Here is a 16,224-nt window from a genome sequence, read left to right on the forward strand (position 1 = left end):
TGGATCCTACTTTTCCTGAACACGTATTCTTAGAAATATTGCCTCGATCCTCGCGCAAACGTCGCACTAGTCTGTTTGTGCTTAATGTTACAGCCTCAAAGTTACCGCCTTACTGTTACAGCCTTACAGCCTCAAAGCCCAGCAGCTAGCACAAGGGCGGCCTCTCCTCATCATCAGTGACTTCAACGCGCATCACCGCGCTTGGGGCTACCACTATGACTCGGCTAAAGGCAGACGCCTCTGGAATAACTGGCATACGCACCAGCCCACCCTCATCACAGACGTCTCCTACAGCACTAGACTCGGTTCGGGCTTACACCGAGATACAACGCCAGATCTTGCCTTTACGAGCTCCGGAGTCAAAGCTACCTGGTGTCGCACGAAAATTTTGGAAGCGATCACTTCATGCTCGAGATCGTGATACAAGAGCCCACAAGGCAATGTACGCGGCCGACTCAGGTAATCGACTGGGACTCCTTTCGCACACACAGGAAAGAGCAGGCCACACCTCCCGCCATTACCGACATCAAAGCATGGACAGCCGAAATCGTCAAACAAGTGACTGACAGCCACGCAAACCGTCGAGGTTGAGGACACAGTCCCACACTGCGACTGTTACTACGCTCATCTCTGGGAGCGCAAGAAGTCGCTCGAAGCTCTTCTCGCCACTCGAAAATGGGATCGCGATATCCGCCGTCGGCTGGCGCGCACCCACACAAACATTGAGAACTATGCAATAGAATTCACCCGTCAGAGCTGGCACAACATTTGTGATCAGATGAACAAGACTCCTAACTCTCGAAACATGTGGAACCTTCTCCGACATCTAATGGACCCGGCCGGAGGCGATCTTCGAGCACGCCAACAGCTTGAGAGAATCTTCCATCAGTATCCTGGCACGCCAGATGAGCTCAAACAAGAGCTCATTGACACCTACATTCGTCCTGAACCGGCAACCAGCCTCCCTCCCTATCAGGGCTCGGCCAACCCTTGCCTAGACACCCCAATCGCTTTAGCGTAGGTCCGTGCAGAACTCAATCACCTCAAGACCAATTCGGCGGCCGGCCCCGACTGCATATCTAACACGATGCTTAGGAATCTAGATGACGCCTCTATTCACGCCCTCACCGACTACCTTCAAGAGTGTTGGGCCAGCTGGTACCATCCCGCAGGAATGGAAGTGCGCCATGCTAGTCTTCATCCCCAAGCCGGGAAAACCACCCACCTTTGCCAACCTCCATCCTATCTCTATTACGTCCTGCGTTTGGAAGTTAATGGAATACGTTATCCAGTCCAGACTTCTTCGCTACCTCGAAGACAACCACCTCCTACCAGACACGATGTTCGGTTTCCGTCCTCACTTAGCAGCCCCGACATAATGCTTCTTCTCCATCACCAGGTAGTCATGTGTTGCACACTAGACACGAAAGTCATCGTCGGCCTCGATGTTGCCGAGGCCTTCGACAATATCCTCCATGAAGCGATTCTTCAACAACTCCAGACTCTCGGCGTCGGACATCGCACGTATGCATACGTCCGAGACTTCCTGACCGACCGCAAGATACAACTCAGCATCGGCACGGGACATCCCTCCACCATCTCTCCTGGCAACTGTGGCACGCCGCAAGGCTCCGTGCTCTCGCCGCTGCTTTTCAACGTTGCTCTGATAGGCCTGCCCAAGCTTCTGGCTGACATTCCCCACCTACACCACAGCCTTTATGCTGACGATCTTACTCTTTGGATCACACACTGCAGTGACGGCCAGATCGAAGAGACTCTCCAGACTGCCATCGATCGGGTCGGAGACTATCTGGGTACAGTTGGCCTCAGCTGCTCGGCGACTAAGTCAGAGTATATAATCATCCCGTCCCCAGGACGACGCCCATCAAAGATACTTCCTGAGATCAACCTCCAGGTGCAAGGAAACCCCATCCCTCGTACAGATCACATCAGGTTTCTGCGCCTACACTTACAGGCAAATGGCAGCAACAATATATCACTCCAATGCATCGACCAGTCGGTGGTACAGATAGGACGTCTTCTCAAGCAAGTCTCCAACAAGCACCGAGGTATGCGAGAGTCCAACCTCCTGCGCCTCGTCCAAGCCTTCATCTGCTCCCACATCACCTACTCCGCACCTTACTTACGTCTCATCCGCGCCGAAAGCGAACGGCTAGAGGCGTCACTGCGAAAAGCATACAAGACGGCCCTGAGTCTTCACATGTCCGCAGCTACTCACAAGCTTATGGCTCTCGGCATCTCCAACATAGTGAGCGAACTGATCAAAGCTACCCTCACCGCGCAATACAAGCAGTTGTCACTCACACACGCTGGCCGCACGGTACTGCAGCAAGTTGGGATCTCACCAACGAGGGCGGCCCCAATATATTGACCTTACACCGGAATATCGTCAAAATCTCCGCATCCCTCCCATTCCCAAACGGATGCATCCGGAACACCATGCCGAGAGTTGAGCCGATCGTGCACGTAAATTCGAGAAACGCTTCAGCAGACGTCCGGATGTCACGTATACAGACGCCTCTTACCACCCCTCAAAACCAGCGATGGTGGCGGCAGCTCTCGCCCCGCACCGTAGCTGGTATACAGCCTGCAGCATTCGCAACGCAGAAACAGTCACCGCAGCAGAGGAGGTTGCCATTGCGCTTGCTCTAACTGATCCTATTACCAAAGTCGTCATAAGTAATTCTCAACAGGCGATCCGCAACTGTGATGCCGGCTGTATCTCTCGCCCGGCATCAGACATTCTACTTTCCACTCCCCCCTCCTCCACATCCCGAGCGACTCGTCCATCCCGTGGGCTGGACGAGTCGCTCAGCGGAAACGTCCAGGTGCATACACTTGCTCAAGATCTTAGCTGCTGAGCGTAGGATCCACCGCCCCGATTCCCCTGACACCACTATTTCGCACCATTCTCTACTCACCACTTACACGGACATCCTCCAGTACTACCGACTCGGAAGATGCATATATCCTCCCGCACACCGTGATCTAACAAGGCGCGAGGCTGTCCAATGGCGCAAACTACAAACAGGCAGCTTCCCACACCCCCTCTTATACAGTAAAATCGTTCCGCAACAAATAATGCCTAGGTGCAAACACTGCTCAGCTCCGGCCACTCTCATACACATGGTGTGGACTTGTACGCATTACAACACTGACAACGCAAACACCCCAGAGTCGTGGGAGTCCCTCCTACATACCTCTGAGCCAGCAGACTAATGCCGGCTCATCCAACGTGCGGTGGAGGCTGCGGAATCCCAAGGGATCCCCGCCGACCTCCTCTAAGCCAGCGCAACCGGTCTTTGGACTGGTCCCCTCTTTTTGGGTGAAATAAAGAATTCACCACCACCATTGCACATGCTGCGACTGGAGCGAAAAAAATTGGTGTGATCGCACGCGTCACAAAGCGATTTTTGAGGGCTCAATTTACACTATTGCGTTTTCAACAATGCGACTGATGCGACGCCCAGGGTTGCTTGCTGCCAACATTTTGTGGCATAACTTGTGTAATTTTTCAAATGTAATGGAAACACCTGTGCAGTTACAAAATTATTGACCAGTCTTTAATAGGAGAATCGTAGCGCCCTGCCTGGTTCGTTCGTCGCGACACATGTGCTGTACTATTCAGTACAAGTGCTCTCTGAATATTTCGAAAGGCGTAAAGGCCGACACCACATTTTTTTATGAGCTGCAGTCGCTTGTGTACGTAGTATCATATCATTCTGACAGACATGGGCGTCATCTACTTTCTCATCCTGTTTCTAGCGCTGTTAGTGTGCTGTAAATCTGTATCAAGAAGCTTAAGTCAGTATGCTGCAGTATGTAGCGCAGCCGTATACCTCCACAGCTAACATTAAATACCTTGTTAGGAGTACGTTTGTTTGTTTAATAACAAAATCGAACGCTAAAATTTTGTATTCAGAGTACAAGTGTAAACTAAGAAGCTATCGAAAATATCCGCTAATAGCATGTGTGTGCTTCTACCTGCTTCAGCACATTATCTTAAAAGTGAGGCTGAAAACCCCAGATAACCAAAAACATATATGCAACTGGCGCAGGTGTTATGGTTCCTTTCCTGGAAATGAAAGCCAGCATCCCAGTCTGTTAACATGTGCTTAACCTATGTTAGACCAATGTTAGAGCATGCTAACTGGAGCCATTTCAAACTAGGTTATTTGACCAAAATAAGAATGTGTAAGGAAAGCGTCAAGGTACAATCTAATCTGGTATTCCCGAACCGATTGTATTAGCAAAACCTAATGCCTCCCTGAATTGCCTGCGTTAACACAATGCTGGAAATAGGGGAAGCTGATTGGGGGCCTTTCTTGCTGTTGAAAAGCTGCTTGTATGTCAATAACAGGCTACATATGTTCTGAGGGAAAATGAGGGGCACTGACAATATCTCTAAGCTTTTGTATGAGCTTTCACCTTGAACAAGAATGGAATAAAAATATTTACCTTTGCAAGCTTAAGAATCCAAACATTCTCAAATTTTTGAGACCACAATAAATTTTTAAGATATAGACAATAAAAGGTGTGCCTAATTACAAGTACACACTTGAGTGGTTGAGTGGCCAGCTGTGAATGCAAAAGCATCCATAGCTCCTATCTCGAGGTAACTGCTAGGTTCCACGTGTGTTTCTCCTATAGCCCATGTACCTGGCAAGGGGAATGGTCATGCGTGGTCGTTCCAGCATTGGCCTGTGCTTTTTCTTTTTTTGCAATAGGTGGTGGCCAACTGATTCCGTCTGTTTACGTATTTAGCATTTATGTGCATCTTATATGCATGTGTTTGTATCATGTTCCGATTGTTGTACTTGCAGTGATGCAAGCATCCTTTTTTTAAAATGTGTTTCACCACAGTCACTTATTCAACTTTGTGTTGAAATATACAAAATGTGGCCACCCAGTAATGGCCAAGATAGCCAGCAGGATTGGCAAAAGATAGGATGCAGATCCAATGCACTTGCTTGAATCGACATGAGGCGAAGCTTTCACGCAGCGGTCAGTTAAACTCCAGAAAACTAACTGCAATGTGCACAGTTGTCCTTATCTCATCCGATGCAACACGTATTCATATGCAATGTTTGCTCATGCACTGCACAGGTCACATAATTTAATGTATACATAGCTCGGTGAACTCACTCAAACATCTGCTCACTAAGACTAACGAGTCTGACTTTGTGTGAGCCTGGCTGAGTAGAATTTTGGTGAATACAAGTAAGAGCTAGCTCGGTTAGTAAACTTTTGGTGAATATTGTCACGTGGTACTCAGAGCAAGCTCGCCTGAGTAGAATTTTGATGAATATGAGTCAGAGCAAGCTCAGCTGAGTAGAATTTTGGTCAATATGAGTCGGAGCAAGCTCGGCTAAGTAGATTTTTTATGAATATGAGTCAGAGCAAGCTTGTCTGAGTAGAATTTTGATGAATATGAGTCAGAGCAAGCTCAGCTGAGTAGAATTTTGGCCAATATGAGTCAGAGCAAGCTCGGCTTAGTAGAATTTTGGTGAATATGAGTCAGAGCAAGCTCACCTGAGTAGAATTTTGATGAACATGAGTCAGAGCCAGCTCGCCTGAGTAGAATTTTGATGAATATGAGTCAGAGCAAGCTCAGCTGAGTAGAATTTTGGCCAATATGAGTCAGAGCAAGCTCGGCTTAGTAGAATTTTGGTGAATATGAGTCAGAGCAAGCTCACCTGAGTAGAATTTTGATGAACATGAGTCAGAGCAAGCTCGCCTGAGTAGAATTTTGATTAATATGAGTCAGAGCAGGCTTGGCTAAGTAGATTTTTGGTGAATATGACTCAATGCAAGCTCGCCTCAGTAGCACCTTTGTGAATATGAGTCAGAGCAAGCTCGGCTAAGTAGATTTTTGTTGAATATGTGTCAGAGCAAGGTCGCCTGAGTAGAATCTTTGTGAATATGAGTCAGAGCAAGCTCGGCTAAGCAGAATTTTGGCGAATATGAGTCGGAGCAAGCTCAGCTAAGTAGATTTCTGGTGAATATGAGTCAAAGCAAGTCGCCTGAGTAGAATTTTGATGGATATGAGTCAGAGAAGCTCAGCTGTGTAGAATTTGGGTCAATATGAGTCAGAGAAAGCTTGGCTAGGTAGATTTTTGGTGAATATGACTCAATGCAAGCTCGGCTAAGTAGATTTTTGGTGAATATGAGTCACAGTAAGCTCAGCTGAGTAGAATTTTGGTCAATATGAGTTGGAGCAAGCTCAGCTAAGTCGAGTTTTGGTGAATATGAGTCAGAGAAAGCTCACATGGGTAGAATTTTGATGAATATGAGTCAGAGCAAGCTTAGCTGAGTAGAATTTTGGTCAATATAAGTCAGAGCAAGCTCACCTGAGTAGAGTTTTGATGAATATGAGTTGGAGCAAGCTCGCCTGAGTAGAATCTTGATGAATATGAGTCAGAGGAAGCTGAACTGAGTAGAATTTTGGTCAATATGAGTCAGAGCAAGCTCACCTGAGTAGAATTTTGATGAATATGAGTCGGAGCAAGCTCGCCTGAGTAGAATCTTGATGAATATGAGTCAGAGGAAGCTGAACTGAGTAGAATTTTGGTCAATATGAGTCAGAGCAAGCTCGGCTAAGTAGATTTTTGGTGAGTATGACTCAATGCAACCTCGCCTCAGTAGAATCTTTGTGAATCTAAGTAGAATTTGGGCGAATATGAGCCGGAGCAAGCTCGGCTAAGTAGAGTTTTGGTGAATATGAGTCAGAGCAAGCTCAGCTGAGTAGAATTTTGGTCAATATGAGTCAGAGCAAGCTCCGCTAAGTAGATTTGTGGGGAATATGAGTCGGAGCAAGCTCGCCTGAGTAGAATCTTGATGAATATGAGTCAGAGCAAGCTCGCCTTAGTAGAATTTTGATGAACATGAGTCAGAGCAAGCTAAGCTGAGTATAATTTTGGTAAATATGAGTCCGAGCAAGCTCGGCTGAGTAGATTTTTGGTGAATATGACGCAGTGCAAGTTCGCCTGAGTAGAATTTGGTGAATATGAGTCAGAGCAAGCTCGGTTAAGTAGATTTTTAGTGAGTATGACTCAATGCAAGCTCGCCTGAGTAGAATTTTGAACATGAGTCAGAGCAAGCTCGGCTAAGTAGATTTTTAGTGAATATGACTCAATGCAAGCTCGCCTGAGTAGAATCTTTGTGAATATCAGTCAGAGCAAGCTCGGCTAAGTAGAATTTTGGCGAATATGAGTCAGAGCAAGCTCGGCTAAGTAGATTTGTGGTGAATGAGTCAGAGCAAGCTCGCCTGAGTAGAATTTTGGTAAATATGAGTCAGAGCAAGCTCGGCTGAGTAGATTTTTGGTGGATAGGACGCAGTAGAAGTTCGCCTTAGTAGAATTTGGTGAATATGAGTCAGAGCAAGCTTGGCTAAGGAGATTTTTGGTGAATATGACTCAGTGCAAGCTCGCCTGAGTAGAATCTTTGTGAATATGACTGAATGCAAGCTCGCCTGAGTAGAATATGTGAATATCTGTCAGAGCAAGCTCGGCTAAGTAGAATTTTGGCGAATATGAGTCACAGCAAGCTCGGCTAAGTTGATTTTTAGTGAATATGAGTCAGAGCAAGCTTAGCTGAGTAGAATTTTGGTCAATATGAGTCAGAGCAAGCTCGCCTGAGTAGATTTTTGATGATTATGAGTCAGAGCAAGCTGAGCTGAGTAGAATTTTGGTGAATATGAGTCAGAGCAAGCTCGGCTAAGTAGATTTTTGGTGAATATGACTCAATGCAAGCTCGCCTGAGTAGAATCGTGAATATGATTTAGAGCAAGCTCGGCTAAGTAGAATTTGGGCGAATATGAGTCAGGGCAAGCTCGTTCCGTAGATTTTTGGTGAATATGAGTCAGAGTAAGCTCGGCTAAGTAGATTTTTGGTGAATATAAGTCAGCAAGCTCGCCTAAGTAGAATTTTGATGAATATGAGTCAGAACAAGCTCGCCTGAGTAGAAGTTTCAAACCATCGATAGAGGGCTAACCATGCCTAATGGGTGTGGTACGGAGAGTTAAAGAACCCCAGCTGGTCTAAATTATTCCGGAGTCCTCCACTACGGCATGCCTCATAATCAGATCGGGGTTTTGGCACGTAAAAACCCGTAATTAAATTTTTTACGCTCGGCAAAAACTTTTACGTAGTACTGTTTTATGGGGAGTTTTATCATGTTGCTCTACAATTTTCTCATTGACACTTTTCACATAATTTTAATGTTTGAGAAGATGAATAATTACGGCTAAATACATAACTAGGTGGAATGCAAAACATAATCTGAGTACCTGCAAGCGACGGCAAATAACATTACCTTGGTCCTGTCCAGGTACGTGGCATTTGCATATTTTTAAATCTTGGTGTATGATAGTTGGGACACCCTGTGTATATATATATATATTGAGAAGCAACAGTTTAACTGACTCTTTATTGCAAAAGCACTAGCTAGCACACCGAAGATGAAGATTCGAAGTGATGGTGATGGTTATGTACAGATGAGGAAAATGATGTCCATAATTTAAATGCTGACAATACGAGGTGCTTCGCAAAAGTTCCGGGAATTCAGTCGTAAAAAAATTGTGTTGATCATAGCGCCTAATCAGCACTGTCTTTCGAAGTAGTCCCCTTGAGCATGTGTACAGCGATCCCAGCGTTTCTGCCACGATTCCATGCATTCGTGGAACTCTCCAGGCGACAGTGTTTTGAGGACCGCCTGCGATTCTGACTGGATGACGTCAACAGTGTGAAACTGACGTTCTTTCAGCCTTAACTTCAACTTTGGGAACAAGAAAAATATACAAGGGGCGAGGTAAGGTGAATAGGGTGGGTGCGGAAGTACAGTGATTTGTTTGGAAGACAGGAACGGTCTAAAAACGAGTGATGTGAGAGCGGCTGAGTTGTCGTGATGAAGCCAGTTGTTCTTCCACTTCTCCGGACGTTTTCGACGAATGCTTTCTTAAGCACCTCAAAACATCACAGTAAAGCTCGCTATTCATGGTTTGTCCAGGAGGTATGAATTCCTTGTGGACAATTTCATGTAGGTAAAATAAAAGTGAGCATAGACTTCACATTGCCACGAGCTTGACGTGCCTTTTTTGGCGCGGGGAATTTGGCGACAACTGCTGTTTGGTTGCAGGATCGTAGCCATAAACCCATGTTTCATCTGCGGTTATTGTCTCTGACTTGTTGCTTCAGTTCCGTACAGACAGAAACACGGTGCAGCTTCTGTTCATCACTGAGCAGTCTTGGCATGAATTTTGCAGAAATGCGCCTCATGTTCAAAACATCTGACAACATTCGCCGAACTGTGCCGTACGATTGTCCTACAACGTTGCAGACATCTTTTGTAGTTAGTCTGCGATTTCCAACAATAGCCTTATGGACTTTTGCTATCGTTTCCGGGGTTGTGCTCTTTGACGGGTGTCCAGAACGTTCATCGTCGTCAACACACATTCCACCCTCTTTGAAGCATTTATGCAAAAAAAAAAACATCCTACCTTGGCTTATGGCGTCGACTCCAAAAGTGTCCTCTAGCATACAATGAATTCCTGCAGCAGTTTTGCCAAATTTAAAACAAAACTTGATGCAAATCCTTTACTCCTTGAAGTCTGCCATATTGGTTGCCAAGAAATGCACCAAATCAGTGAAACATTGTGTTGTAAAACAACACTTCGCAAAACAATACTTCTTAGACGCAAGTCGTTTAGCACACTGATCCGCATGGCATGCTGCTAGCTATATCTAGAGGCGGAAATGTGTACCGCACTCAGTTCACCCGTGCTTTTCAAATTTGCGGAACTTTTGGGTAGCACCTCCTATATGTATAATTCAAGAAAAAGTTCTGTAGGTCCGGTGCATAGGTAGCTGAATAAACGAAGGGGCACACTTACGAAAATTTCACGTTTAACGGTTTAACGCTTCGACCGTGCCACGGCCGAAACGTTAAAACGTTACACATGAAATTTTCGTAATTGTGTCCCTTCGTTTCTTCAAGGTGTTCAAAATTAAGCTCTACGGAATTTTTTAAAATCGTCTGTGACAGGTAACATAATTCTTATGGTTGAGCCGAGTTATACGAAGCGGCGGACATTAGTACACTCTTAGTTAATACCGGCTTAAAACAACGCATATAACGCGGAAAGTAGATCAAAATTTCGACACTTATAAATGGCTCACTACGAGTGGCCTACTGCGTATGCGGCCTATTTTACGCGGCCTGCATAACCCCAAATTGTTATGCGGTATTATAGAGCAAATCTGTCCGGCTTATTAACGGCTCAAATTATGCAGCTCAATGGGTATTTTTTATGAAAAAATTATTTACGGACAGGTGCTGTCCAGAGTGGTTTTGTGCGCCGTTTCTTACACATAGCGTAGAACCACATTATAGGAAATTGATAACACACAGCACACTAGCATGGCAACGCATATCACACAAACATGGAAACACTGGGAATCAAACCCGGGTACACGGCGTGAGAGCCATACACGCTAACCACTATACCACGCCACTACGCTGGCGTGGAGGACTCGCATAGGGTGCTTCCGAGGCTGTCGCTTTATGCCGATCGTTCACTGTTGGCGATCGTGCGTGGTAAATATATAGTTTGTGTAGCTGCTACTGTTGCTTAGGTGGTTGGTGATAGTAGACGTATTTAAATGAGTAGCAGTATACGAATAGCGCTTTCAACAGCTGTCATGTGGGGCGGAAAGGCTAAACGGGGTAAGATTATGGAGCATGCGAGCTGCACAGTGGCGCACCGACGGGGGGGGAAGGTTTCGGGGGTTGTAACCCCCCCCCTGAGGCCGACTTCACCCCCCCTTTTCTTTCCTTGCGCATTTGAGTACTGTAACTAAAATGTAAGACGCGCAATCGTCTGCACACTCGCAAAAAGCACATTTTTGACAATTTCCCATGAAGAAATTGAAATTAGTGCTGTTTAGATGATATTGGCAAACTGTCAACCCCCCCCCCCTGGCAGAGATCCTGGATGCGCTACTGGAGCTGCACGAAAAGAAAAAGTGCTTAGCCAGGTGACTGTTGTTCTTTAGTGCTTTCTCTTTATTCGCTATGCTGCGACTGCAGTCGCTGTTTAACCGGGAACTCGGCTTTGTCTGAGAAACTTTCAACCTCGTTCACAAGGTTCAGTTAAAACTGGTCCGCCGCTAACACACGCACCTGCATGATTCGAGGTTGCGCTGTTACGCTGCCTTGACAGTATAACGGCAATACGGCTCCGATATTCTGAGACGTCGAATAAGCGGGCAGGATTTTGCCGGTCCGTTTAAGTTTATTGAACCGACAAATATTTCCATTCACCTCCGCTGGTCTCAACAGGGATGCCCGTCCAGAAGACTGACATACAGCTTTTGTGAGTATACGAGAATGCTCTCGAACCGATACGCTTATGCCGCTCCGTTGTAGTTAATGATTCAGTGTTTATTTTGAAGCAGCGTCGGTATCTCCGCCCGGTGAGCGTACCATAACTGCACTGCAAATATCGGAAGCTTCACTGCTTTGGCACACGCTAGCTTGTGTTCACCACTTCACCTGCCAGGCGCATGCACGTTACGTTGCAACTAGCTACCGTGGCCATACCTGCAGTGCCGTTGAGCTTAAAGGAATGAAGGGAGGAAAGAAATCGAGGCGTGGTTAAAGAATTTATATTGTGGGGCTTAGCGTCCCGAAACTGCTGTGGATTACGAGGGACGCAATAATGGAGAGCTACAGAATAATTGTGGCCACCTGAAGCTATTTAATGCGCACCGAAAAAACGACACAAGCGTTTTTGGTTCCGTCGCAATGCGCCAGGTGCAGCCGAAACGCTAAAGTCACCTTGACACTGCGATGACTGTCGTTGAAAGAACGAATCAGCTGTTTGAAATTTCATATTTGCGCTGCATTTGTATAATCAGCACTAACGCAATGAGCACTTTATCTGGAATGCAAGACGAGCCGCATTCATGCACAAACTACTTTTAGTTATGCCCCCCCAAAAAATAAAGCACTGTGCTGACTGTATTAAAATGCACGTGCTGTATTAAGTGGGCACGCACTATTATGCTGTGTCAGGCAAAGGAAAGTGTGTCATGAAGTAGTTGCAAGCAGGCGAGATGGACTGCATGCTAGCATACCTAATTATTTTGAAGGAGAGATTGAATTCGGATTTAGGTATCGTGTACATTAGTTGACTGCCTCTGCCTTCGCTATAATAACCGTGCCCTGTATACACAGTTATTAAAAGCACACGTTTTTGTCCTACCACGTTAAGTATGCTTTGCAGAATGCCTACTTTGTCTGAAAGCATGCTGTACATTTATGCAGACAGACAAAGAACATATTTTTCAAATGATTTGTTTACAGTACAACAAAGTGCCCAGCATAGTTTCACTGCAGGTTTGTAACACAGAATGGGGACTTATATACCAAGTTCTGAAAGTAACAAGTAAAAGACAAAAATGCAAAAGGGCAGTGTTAGTGCCTGCGGCATTTAAAATGTGAAACAAGCATAACGCATGAACTTGCATGAACTTCACGCAGTTGTGACCAACAAGAGTTGGGCCTTTCAGTTCACCGTTTTCTCGTTCATTAAAAAAGTTTTGTTTATAACCAGAACTATGTAAAATAGCAGATAACATGAGGAACAGGATACAGATACAGGAACAACATGAGGAACAGGATACAGATATGTACAGAACTTACTGTAAGGTCACATTTTCTATAGATAAGTTATCTAATGTGGAATTTAGACAGCTAAGTGCTCGCAGCTTTAATAAAGAAATAGCTATCTATGACTAGCATGAAAAAAGAAAGAATGAAAGTGCTGCATGAAAATGTACTAGGTGTGTTCAAAAAGAAACTAAACTTTTCAAATAGCACGCCAACCGGCAGAGAGAGCACGCTGCGGCTACTGAACGCATGTAGCAGCGGGTTTAGACAACAAACTGCTATTTGCCGCATTTCGCTCTGACCATTAGTTGGGGAGCTACAGCCGCCAAAGTGAGCACATGCACAAGCTGTTTGTCGGATTAGTGCCAAAGTAACAATGAAAGAGGTTGAAGAGCAATGTGTGTGTGTGAAATTTTGCTACAAACTTAGCAAAACTTTCACAGAGACATTTCAATTGCTTAACCAAGCATACGGTGAATACTGTATGAGTCACACACGATGCTGAGTGGTTTGAGCATTTTGAACAAGGCAGAATGTCGGTCGGTGACAATCCCAAGCCTGGACGACCTTCCATATCAACAGATGATGACCATGCCGAGAGTGGGTGCTGCGATTTGTGGAAATTGTCCTTTAACTGTTCGAGAACTAGCTGACGAAGTGGGCATCAGCATAGGATCATGGCATCCTATTGTGAGTGACCAACTTTTGATGCATTGTGTCAGTGCAAAATTCGGGCCAAGATCAGCTAGGAACTGCTTGCCAATGACAATGAAAACTTCCTGAACAACATCATAATAGGCGATGAGACATGGGTTTATGGCTGTGATATTGAAATGAAGATTCACAGTAGGGGGGCAAACGGTTTCCTCGTCCAAAAAAAAAACAACAAAAACATGCCTGAGTCGGTAAAAGATAAAGGTAATGGTGGTGTTTTGTGACTGCAAAGGCATTGTCCATCAGGAATTTGTACCACGTGGTGAGATGGTAAACAAGGAAGTCTACCAAGGAATTCTAGCGCGTTTGCGGGAAGCTGTGCACAGTAAGAAGCCTGAATTGTGGGGAACCCAGACTTGGTTGTTGCATCATGACAATGCGCCAGCTCACGCGTCGCTCCTTGTCTGCGGCTATCAAGCAAAACAACCTACTCTCGTGCCCCATCCACCGTACTTTCCAGACCTAGCCCAAGAAACCTTTTTCCTGTTTCCCGAACTTAAAATCACATTGAAAGGACGTCGTTTCCAACCCATAAAAGAAATTTCAAGACAATGCGACACGAGACCTAGGCGCCATCCCAGAAAAAGCGCTCCAGTACGCTTTCCAAAAATGGAAGAAATGATGGGAACAATGCATTTCCAGTAGAGGGGCTACTTTGAGGTGGACACTGCTTAAAATGTTGTACAATAAGCAATAAAGATGTTAAAGCAAAAGTTTGGTTTCTTTTCAAACACACCTCGTACATACTCGAATTGAACTCTTTTGGGAGCCAAGCAACATAAAAAAATCTTTTGTCCTCCAGAGCACACTCCGTATACATGCCGCAGTGTTTGGGTGAACGCAGAGAGATACAAGTGAAGTTGTTTATGTATACATTGCTAGCAAGAGAAAAAAAAAAGCATTTTTAAACATGTGTTTCATTTTGACATAATTGCTTCGTCATCAGAAACACATCGGATATCCTTCGTATATGTTCATAATTATTTGTCTTCATGACTCCTGGACCTCTAGGCGATTGTCGTACCTGGTAGGAAAAAGAAATTCCACTCAATGTTAGACAATTCCAAAAACTGCTTCAGCTTGGCCCTGTTAGGGCTATGTTTTGTTCAATAGTTGTTAGAGGCCAATATAGTAGCACGAAACAGATCTCAGTGTTAAGCGTAAACTTCTGAGGCTGCGAGATAACGATCAGAGGTCTTTTATTTGACTGTCCTCATTGTGGTGTGGCTAGAAAACCACACTTGACTGCACTTAATTGCACCTTGTTGGGGGAGAACCATTGTTCGGACTGTGTTCAACACCCTTGCATTGCCCTGCTACTTGACATGTGGGTTGTTGCTGTAGTGCACGGCATTGCATTGATGCGCACACATTCTCTTCCTTTCTACTTTAAATCTTGGCTCTCCTGTCTTCTTTTATTCCCTTTAGACCCCTTACTCAGCACAGTCACTTGTATTGACGCTGGTGAACCTGCCTGTCTTCCTATCTTTCTTCCTCCTTCCTCCAGGAGCATGTGTCAGCATTATAAAACTAGGTGTCCATGGATTTACTACAGAAAGCAGAACATTCTATATCACACACTTCACATGCGAATAACTCATAAGAGATTGTGAACGACAAGCGAATGTGTCCGATCTTTCAAGTTACAGCATTGTACTTTGAAATTTCACTGGCATCATTAGCACTAAAGTTCATCCCTAATTAATCTGAACACAATTGGTGCATACACAGTGTAAACAAAGTAATCAAGCCGTGACAAAAGACGAATGCACATAATGCTCTAAGTAAGCAACTACAGAGAGAAATATATGTTCAGTTGCATTCTTCACGTTGTGCACAACCACATTTCACATATACTTGGCCTCTTCGAAATCAACTCAATGTGCTTGGGCTTATGGTTTATTTTACAGTCATATTTCTTCACACTTACTAATAATTAATTGGCCCACATTGTCAGCTGGCACTCAGGGCACTCATTTATGTCCCTTACACTTACTGACATTCAGTTGCACTTGCATTTACACTCCCCTAAATTCAGTGACTTCCCACTCTTGTGAAATCAGCAGAAATTAGTGAAAGGCTCTCGAATGTGTGTCTATCTGTAGTGATATTACAGCTCGTGTAAGTGCTTCAATGTCATCTGCATGCGAGCAATATTGTAAACACTTGTATCTTTCTGAGCCCCACACCACTTTTGTGCTTCATCATAAGCATATATTTCCGCACTGCAATGAACAGCCATTCTGGGCCTGATTTTCGCCTATCGGTGGTATGGTCCACTCTAAAGTTCTACTGGAGAGCCCGGGGTTCGGCTTTATTTGGTGGCGTTCTTATTAGTGTCGACCTCCCGCTTTAATCCTGTATAAAAAAAAAAAAATCAGTTAAGCGAGAATAAAAAGAAAACGCAGAAATTTGATAACTCGAGAAGCATAAGCTCATAAGAATGGTCCTAAGGCCTATTTTGGGGCTAGTGGGTGCCTCATAATCGCAAGTACACACTGCATAGCACTCACTACACAAAAGCAAAATGTCCAACTTATGCTATTGTGCTTCTTTCATAGTTTTTTTAGCTATGCAGCGCTGCCTTCTGAAAACATTATGAAACGACGCCAAGTACTGAAAACCAGGTTTTTCAGTCTGCTATAAAATTTGAAACTACTACAGTCGGACGTGACATATCCCGCCGTTGAAGTTTTGCCAGTGGCATAGAACTTCGCGCCTTCTGCAGGTAACGAGTGTACTGCTCATCTCCGACAGATATTGTGGCAAATCCTGCGGCTAGTGCAAACCGACACTTCGGAGCTGCTGCGTCGCCGGAGT

The 16,224-nt window shown here is 45.0% G+C and overlaps 1 protein-coding gene and 1 pseudogene across 2 annotated transcripts in view; both read left to right on the plus strand.

Annotated features, from left to right (window-relative positions):
- Window positions 1-16,224, plus strand: part of LOC119441608 (male-specific lethal 1 homolog) — a 132,602-nt gene that overhangs the window by 58,645 nt on the left and 57,733 nt on the right. The gene's annotated exons all lie outside the window — the stretch shown is intronic.
- LOC125943088 (uncharacterized) lies at window positions 1,275-3,306 on the plus strand (annotated as a pseudogene).

Source organism: Dermacentor silvarum, chromosome 2, assembly GCF_013339745.2.
Source record: "Dermacentor silvarum isolate Dsil-2018 chromosome 2, BIME_Dsil_1.4, whole genome shotgun sequence".
NCBI classification, from domain to species: Eukaryota; Metazoa; Arthropoda; class Arachnida; order Ixodida; family Ixodidae; genus Dermacentor; species Dermacentor silvarum.